Source organism: Dama dama, chromosome 31, assembly GCF_033118175.1.
Source record: "Dama dama isolate Ldn47 chromosome 31, ASM3311817v1, whole genome shotgun sequence".
NCBI classification, from domain to species: domain Eukaryota; kingdom Metazoa; phylum Chordata; class Mammalia; order Artiodactyla; family Cervidae; genus Dama; species Dama dama.
The window spans coordinates 8,942,483-8,951,301 of record NC_083711.1 but is presented as its reverse complement, the minus strand read 5'-3'; the positions used below and the strand labels follow the sequence as shown (position 1 = coordinate 8,951,301).

The 8,819-nt window shown below is 41.8% G+C and overlaps 1 non-coding gene across 1 annotated transcript; it reads right to left on the bottom strand.

Annotated features, from left to right (window-relative positions):
• Positions 1 to 8,448: 8,448 nt before the first annotated feature.
• TRNAC-ACA (transfer RNA cysteine (anticodon ACA)) lies at positions 8,449 to 8,521 on the bottom strand. The gene has a single exon. It is a non-coding gene; the product is annotated as a tRNA-Cys (tRNA).
• Positions 8,522 to 8,819: the final 298 nt, after the last annotated feature.

Below are 8,819 nucleotides of genomic sequence, written 5' to 3'. Positions count from 1 at the left end.
AAAAGGGAGGGAAGGAGGTGGCAGCAAGGAAGTTCTAATTTTTATATTTCAGCTGTCTCCCTTTTTTTGAGACTTTAGCACAGAGTTGGACATGACTGATGCGACTTAGCAGCAGCAGCAGCACTTTTTAAAATTGAAGTATAGTTTATGTACCATATTATGTAAGTTACAGGTATACAATATAGTGATTCACAGTTTTAATGAAACTTACACTCCATTTACAGTTACAATAAAATGCTGTCTGCTTTCCCTGCGCTGCACAATGTACCTTTGCAGCTTATTTTATTTTTTATAAAGAGCTCCTTTTGAAAAGCAGAGACATTACTTTGCCAACAAAGGTCCGTCTAGTCAAGATTATGGTTTTTCCAGTGGTGATGTATGGATGTGAGAGTTGGACTATAAAGAAAGCTGAGCGCTGAAGAATTGATGCTTTTGAACTGTGGTGCTGGAGAAGACTCTTGCGAGTCCCTTGGACTGCAAGAAGATCCAACCAGTCCATCCTACGGGAGATCAGCCCTGGGTGTTCATTGGAAGGACTGATGCTGAAGCTGAAACTCCAATACTTTGGCCACCTGATGCGAACAGCTGACTCATTGGAAAAGACCCTGACACTGGGAAAGATTGAGGGCAGGAGGAGAAGGGGACAACAGAGGATGAGATGGTTGGATGGCATCACCGACTCGATGGACATGAGTTTGAGTGAACTCCGGGAGTTGGTGGTGGACAGGAAGGCCTGGCGTGCTGCGGTTCATGGGGTTACAAAGAGTAGGACATGACTGAGTGACTGAACTGAACTTGTGTGAAAGATACCTGGGCTTCAAAACCCAACTGACCTCAAACCTCTGACTTGGCTTATAGCCTGTTGGCCTTGGCGGTATCCCCAGATAGATACACACACGTTTATCCTGAAGCCTGATAGCCTCTCTTCTGGCAGGTGTGGGTCCCCTGAACCCTGCACAGCTCCTCCCCCCCCACACAGCTCCCCCCGCCACACACACACACACACACAGCTCACCCTAAGGCTGCCAGGACCTTTCTGATTTCATCTCAGGCTACCACGTGGGGTTCTAGTCTTGCATCTCCTCTGAGACTCCTAGGTTCCCTGTGGGCCCAGGGTTGGTTACTTTAGGGAAGCAAGTATTATTTATATCATATAAGCAGACTAGATCACGCAATGTCACTTCAATGATACAAACAGGCTCTTGAAAGACTCAAAATAATCTTCCAGCTCAGTAGAAAGGAAATGTTCCCTCGGGGTGTCCTTTAAGACTGTGTTGGGGTGAAATATGTGGGGAACACACACACCTAGCCAGTAGTTTATCCATCTTCCGTAGGAAGCTTGGGAGCCAAAAGGCAAATATTCTGCCCAATACATGTGTTGCATTCTGTTGAGAGCTTTTCATGACCATTTCTCAGGCTGATGAGCTAAAGCCCTGCACGGCAGAGTCCCCGGAGAACGGTAATTTTCACCTCCTTGGTGCACTCTCCCCCTCTTTCAGTCACCTTCAGCTCCCCCTGGCCAGCTCCACCTGCGCTTCCTCCCCTCCCGCACACCTGCACTCTGGGGTCTCCCGCCTCCGCCATCCCCTCCTCTGTCCCGTCCCCTCCTCTGTCCTGTCAACCTCGGTGTCCCTGTCACAGGCCTCCAAGCCCTTCAAGAGGAGGCCACAGTGCTCTTTATGCCTTCACACTTCACTTCATCACTCAGCACCCTCCTCCTCCGTTGCAATTCCTCCCACACTGGAGTCAGATCTAACTTCACCTTCTCCCCTCCAATGTGCGCCCTGGATGCTTGTGAAAGGGAGAAAGTGGGGAAGGGGCGGGCTGAGAAAGAGAAGAAGGGAAGCTCGTAGAGTCAAGGACCCAAGGACCGACCTACAATCCTCATCGAGCTCTCTGACAGCCTGTTCACAGAGAAACCAAAATCACTCTAAAATTAAATGATGTCCCAGATTTCTAAAGAACCTCTATCAGGGAATTTACCTGTTGAACACAATATTGATAGCTCCTCTGGCTACCAAATTTAAGCTCTGAAATAAAGAAATGATGGTAGGATGTTGCTTAGGAATTCCCAGGGCTACAAAATACAGAAGGGCATTCACGCTTCCAACACAGGATGGGCTGATTCCACAGGGCCACGTGGGCACCCAAGGTAGTTCTCTTCTTCTCCATATTTTATGACCATGTCATTCATTGTTCTGCTTTCCTGACCCTTGTTTTCATTTACTCCTGTTAGAACCTTCACTGTTTGGTTTCTCTCCTCCAGAAATTAAAGGTATTAACTAGAGATCTTAGGGACTTGGCAGCATTCAGTCAATTTAAAATCAACGCCAAAAAAATAAATAAATAAAATAAAATCAACGCCAAGTATAGAGGGTGGTGGATGCAAAATGTGCGTTTTATTTAACAAGCAAAGTTTATTTTTAATTGACATGCTGTTAGGACAAGCTTATAGGGCACTGAGATATTTTTAGCTTCTTTTTTTTATTTTCCTGCACAGTTTTTAAAAAATGTCTTCTTTTAAAACTGATAGAAGCTTTCAGAGCTTTAAAAAAAAAAATCACATATTTAATCCCATAGCTTATTTAGTGTAACATAAACTAAAAATAAAACAACAGCTCCCACTAAGAGAACAGTACTGTCATCACTCATAGATAATCCAGATGTATCCATTATAACAAGTTCACAGCAGCATCAAGCTCAAAAGTCTACTGGAATTGAGAGCCCAGAAACACAGAAGTAGGATCATCAGTGTTGAGTCCCAGTTCTGGGTGAGAAATAGTAGTTTGGTGTTAGTTATAACTGCTTGTATCTCATCTATAGTTTTGAACATGATGTCGCTAGAGCTATAGAGATTTTGATCCACCAAATGACAATTTGTGATGCCTCCCTTTTTTTCTCCTCATTTTTATTTTGACCCCCTTTTTCAACCACGTTCTGGGAGGCTCCTTGGGTAGTGTTCCTGTTCAAACCCCAAAGTGTGTACACACTGATCTGCTTGTGTGGGAGCCCCTGGGTACCTGCACGGTTGACTGAACAGAAACATCTAATCAGGGAATCACCAAAGCCATGATGAAGGATTGGTCTTTTCTTCTGAGAATCACATTTCCACCATGGTTCCCCCTCCACCTGCAGTGAAATTTGATTTTTTTTTCTGTAGCTCTTGGAAAACACCACTCAGGAAAGGCATGAATGAGTAAACTGGATCTAACCCATTAATCTTACCTTTGAAGTTTTTTTCTGAGGAAATAATAAGGCATGTTACTTAGTTGTACCCTTTACAGTCTTGTCCGACTCTCTGCAACCCCACGGACTGTATCCTGCCAGGCTCCTCTGCTCGTGGAATTCTCCAGACAAGGATACTGGAGTGGGCTGTCATTCCCTTCTCCAGGAGATCTTCCCAACCCAGGGATCGAACCCCGGTCTCCTGCATTGCAAGTGAATTCTTTACCGTCTGAGCCACCAGGGAAGCCCCTTATAATGATATAATATAAACATGTTATATTATATACAGTGTGTGTGTACTTAGTCGCTCAGTCGTGTCCAACTCTTTGCAACCTCATGGACTGCAGCCTGCCAGCTCTTCTGAACATGGGATTTCCCAGGCAGGAATACTGGATAGGTTGCTTCCTCCAGGGCATCTTCCGGACCCAGGGATGGAACCTGAGTCTCCGGCACTGGCAGGCGGAATCTTTACCCTCTGAGTCCCCAGGGAAGCCCCATCACATTAATAAATATCCTCATATGTCATCAGTATTCCTGTAAAAATGTCATTTTTTAAAGATGGAACTAAGGTAACAAGGGTGGCTATCAAATGAATGGAATAATGGCTGCCCACTACAGTATTCTTGTCTGGAAAATCCCATCGACAGAGGGGCCTAGCGGGCCCGATGGGGTTCATGGGGTCACAAAGAGTTGGACATAAATGAGCGACGAAGCACACACACAGTTAAATGACAGACCAAGCAGGTTAAAAAACTGTATGCCCCTAAAAATGTGTATTTTTCTAAATTATATGTGTTTCTCGGTTGTGACAAATGTGCCACTGTGACATAAAATTTTAACACCCAGAGAAACAAACTGAGGGACAAAGGCACTATCTTTCAACTTCTCTCTAAATCTAAAATTATTCCAAAATTAAAAATGTATTAAGAAATAAGAGAGCTTCTTAGTAACTCTATGGCACCCCTTTCTCGGTGCCTCAATGATTTAGCATTTAAAATAATAAAACCTTTAAAAATTCAAGAAGTCATGTGTTTGCATTTTATGTAGATTATGAGTTTATTCACATGTAAGTTACAGAGGAGAAATATACCTTGAAAACATACCAAAATGATAGCCTCAGCTACATCTGTGGGATTTGGAATGGTTAGTTTTTCTGAACTTTTAAGATTTTTCTGTAACGAATATGATACTTTTAGATGATTATTTTTTTAACTATACATATCAAAGTTATATAATATATAAAATAAAATCAGTTTTATGATGTTTCTGCATAATCAGAAAAAAAAAAAAAAAAGAAAGAAATAGGCGTGTGGATTGCCCAAGAGCCCTAGAAGCAGCAGGAATGCTGAAATTGAACACAGCTGGGTGAAACTTATTGGCCGACCCAGACAGTGATGTGTGTGCCGCAGCTACTGTTCAAACTCTAGGTAATCTACGTGGTTAATACAAATTAGACACAAGCAGCTAATAATACTTTTGGAACCACAAAGTTAACTTGGTAATGATAGTATTCCTAAATTAGCACAATGAAAAGCTTAGCAACTATTGCCCATCTATCTAATGAATGGGTGGCCGAAAGAAAAGCCTCTTTTCTTTCTAAAGCTCAACACTAAAATTAGCCGTATCTGTTACCTTAGTTGCAAAAAGGAAAGACAGAAGAAGGCTGTTCATTCAACTGGTATTTTGCTCTCAGAGATCTAAACTTGAGCAATTCATGAGACAGATAAGGGAGAGAGCCTGTAGACTCACCCTCAAAAGCAAAATTTTTGGAGAAAATAATTTCCAGCTTTCAAGCAATGAATCGTACCTCTCTGGGGTCTAATAATTTTTTCCCAGAGAAACGACGAGACAAACAGATGAAGTAACAACTTGGCAAAGTTGCAATTGATCCTGCAGTGGTCGTGAAAATGTAAATAGCAAAAGACAGCAGTAAGAAGACCCCAGACTTCACCTAGAAACAAAACATTCAGCCTGTTGTTTTTTACTGCAGGATTTTGAGTGGAAAAGTAGTCCCAACTTGTCAATCAGCTAAGTTGCAGGGGCTAATAGATTCTGGTGTTTAGGGGGGGTCAACACAGAATTTAATTTAACATCTCACAATACGCCCACATGCCCAGAAAATGTGGACAGCTTGATGGGGTTCACTGAGCCAAAGAAGCAAGACCCAAACAGTGCATTAATGTATAGGGAAGAATGGTTGCAATCAGCCCCTTGTGAATTGGACAGAGGGCTTGGAGATGAAGCAATTATGAGCCATCGGGGATTAATAGTAAAGTGTGAATACCAAGCTGTATATGTTAGGGGCAGAATATGTTGCCTATAGAAAACAACAAAGGACGTTCCTTACTATTAAGTGAGATTAAACGTAATGGCCTGATTTAATCACAAAGGCAGAATTAAATTCAGATGGCAACTTCAAAGTGGACACAGGAACACAGGCCACTGCTTACATTTACATATAGCTGGCATAGCTTGGCCTGTCACACAATAGGATAAAGTTTCTTTGGCCACTTAAACAATTTTCTATTCTTCACTTTTTTTGTGAACACTCACTGTATTTATTCCACGATTGCGTTTAGTTAATAAGAAGGAGCTAAGAGTTCTATTTATTCATGGACACTATAATTTTTAATTCTTTCAAATTATGGGGGAAAAAAACTTGCAAAAGGTCAACAGAACAGAGTGGCTATGATCAAACTGACAATAAGATGAAGAAGAAGAAGCAAAAACAAAACAAAGTTTAAAAAAAAGAAAATCTCTGAAAGAGTGATCCAGTGTCTTACTTTTTTCTCTGCCTTCGACTTAGAATTCATCGTTTGAGATCCAGACTTAGCTCGTGGGAAGCGAAGCTTTTCCCTACTCAGGTCCAGGTTTGAGCAACCATCATGGAATCCAAAGGAGTTATTTTTCTTTTTCTTTACAATTTTAAATTTTACTTGCTTTTTCTTCTCTTTTTAAAGATTTTTTAAATTTTGTTTTTCGCTTTTGTTGGCGTGTAGTAGATTTACAATGCTGTGTTAGTCTCAGGTGTACGGTGAAGTGAATCAGTTATATGCATCCACTCTTCTGTAGGTTCTTTTCCCGTATAGACCATCGCAGAGCATTGAGCAGAGTTCCCTGTGCAGTGCGCCCTTATTAGTTCCCTCTTTATACACAGCTGTGCGTGGATCAGCCGCAGTCTCTCCATTCATCCTCCTCTGTTCTCACCCGTCAGGAGCCACAAGTGTGTTTTCTACATCTATTCCTGTTTTGCAGATAAGTTTGTTTGTACCCTTTTTTAAAATTCTGCATATAAGTGATATCATGTATTTGTCAGTCTCTCATTTATTTCACTCAGTATGACAGTCTCTAGGTCCATTCATGTTTAAGCGAGTTATTTTCAGTACAGACTCCTTCCTTCTTTCTTCTTTGCTACTGAAGGCTTGCTTCCTTCTGCACGCCCATGTTCAAAAGAATTCTCTTAAGAGGTTTGGGAGATATAATTCTGTCTCAGGGTTTAGAGGCATTGAGGCCCTAATTGTTAGTGGGTCCCTATGAAATGTCAAGCACCCATGACTTTAATTTAAAAGTTAAGTATAGTGTTGTATTTATTTCTTTATGGCTATGCTGAGTCTTCATTCCTGGGTTCAGGGTTTTGCCAATCGCGGCAAGTGAGGGTTTTACTCTTCCTTGTGGTCCCTGGGCTGCTTGCTGCGGCGGCCCCTCTCATTGCCGAGTGCAGGCTCCAGGCGTGAGGGCTCAGTAGTGGTGGTGTGCGGACTTAGTTGCTCTGCAGTATGTGGGATCTTTCTGGACCAGGGATCGAACCCGTGTCCCCTGCCTGGTCAGGCAGATTCTTAACCACTGGACCACCAGGGAAGTCCAAGTATAGTGTTTTAAAGCCACAGTCACCTCTATGCAATGCTCAAGTAGGTCAAAAGCTTTTGAGTTCATAAAATTGTCATGTAAATGTTTTCATATATGTAATATATAATTATCATCTTATCTATATGTATAAAATAGTTGCATATATAATTATATATACCTATATAAAATAACTGTAATTTGTGATTACATGTATTATAATGATCATATTATATTATACATTAAATAATGTATACTTGGGCTTCCCTGGTGGCTCAGAGGTTAAAGTGTCTGCCTGCAATGCAGGAGACCTGGGCTCGATCCCTGGGTCGGGAAGATCCCCTGGATAAGGAAATGACAACCCACTCCAGTATTCTTGCCTGGAGAATTCCATGGATGGAGGAGCCTGGTGGGCTACAGTCCACAGGGTCGCAAAGAGTCTACCCTTTGAGCCAGCAATCTTCCTTCAAAGAATTTATTCTAATATGGCATAGCCTAAGGACTCAAAGATTTAGGTATGAGGGCATTCATCACAAACTTGCTTTTGATATTAAAACCAAATCAGAGTGGACCAAAATCCTTAGGGATGAGGTTAAGAAATGTTGCTGTGCATTTACAGTAAAATCCCTTGCAGACATTTTAATAACCTGAACCTGAAATGATTTGAAATAATAACCTGGAGCTTTAGTTGATTAGATAAATAAACACATAAATTAGAGAAAGATGTCATAACATATTGCATGTTGTAGAATTTGTGTTTAGTGTGAGTTTACATCTAACTGTGTGTCTATTAGAGAAACGTTTAGGAAAGCGTGACTGGTGTTTACGTCTGAGGGGTGGGATTTTGTTTGAGTTTTACTCTTTTTGGTATTTAATCATTTTTTATAAACATTTAAAAAATATTTATTTGGCTGCATTGCGTTTTAGTTATAGCACACAGGATCTTCTGCTCCGTGGGCTTCTCTCTAGTCGAGGCACCCGGGCTTAGCTGCTCTGGAGCAGATGGAATCTTAGTTCCAGGACCAGGGCGGGAGCCCACGTCCCCTGCACCAGAAGGCAGATGCTTAACCACCGCACCACCAGGGAGTTCTCCATGGATCTTTTTTTTTTTTTTTTTAAACAATTAAGAGTTATATTTACCCTCAGAAAAAGAAATTTATTTTTGAAACGGAATTATGTCTTTGAGAGGATTTGGTAAACACTTGGAAATGATTTTAAGGGCAGAAGATGAGATTTTCTCTCTTTGAAAGTGAAGTCGCTCAGTTGTGTCTGACTCTTGCCGACCCCATGGACTGTAGCCTGACAGGATCCTTGGTCCGTCCATGGGATTTTCCAGGCAAAAGTACTAGAGTGGGTTGCCATTTCCTTCTCCCGGGGATTCTCCCAACCCAGGGATTGAACCTGGGTCTCCTGCATTGTAGGCAGACACTTTTACCATCTGAGCCACCAGGGAAGTCCTTTCTGCCTTTAAAATGAGACAAAATACCAACCAGATCCTTGCAGTCCTGGGTCCCTACTCAGCCCAGGTGCCTGGACCACAGAGTTCTCCAACTTGTTATCCTTAAAAGTCTTATTTTGGTTTTGGAGAATTTATCTTCCTGTTTTCATTGAACTTCATGTTGACAGAGATTTTCTGAGTTTGACTGGCTGTCGTTGGGAAGAATAGGTTGATTGTCTGGAGTGTGTTACAATCTGATTTCAATCTGATGAGATTTAAGGAAAAGGCAGGGAGAGGCAGGGGGAAGGATGAA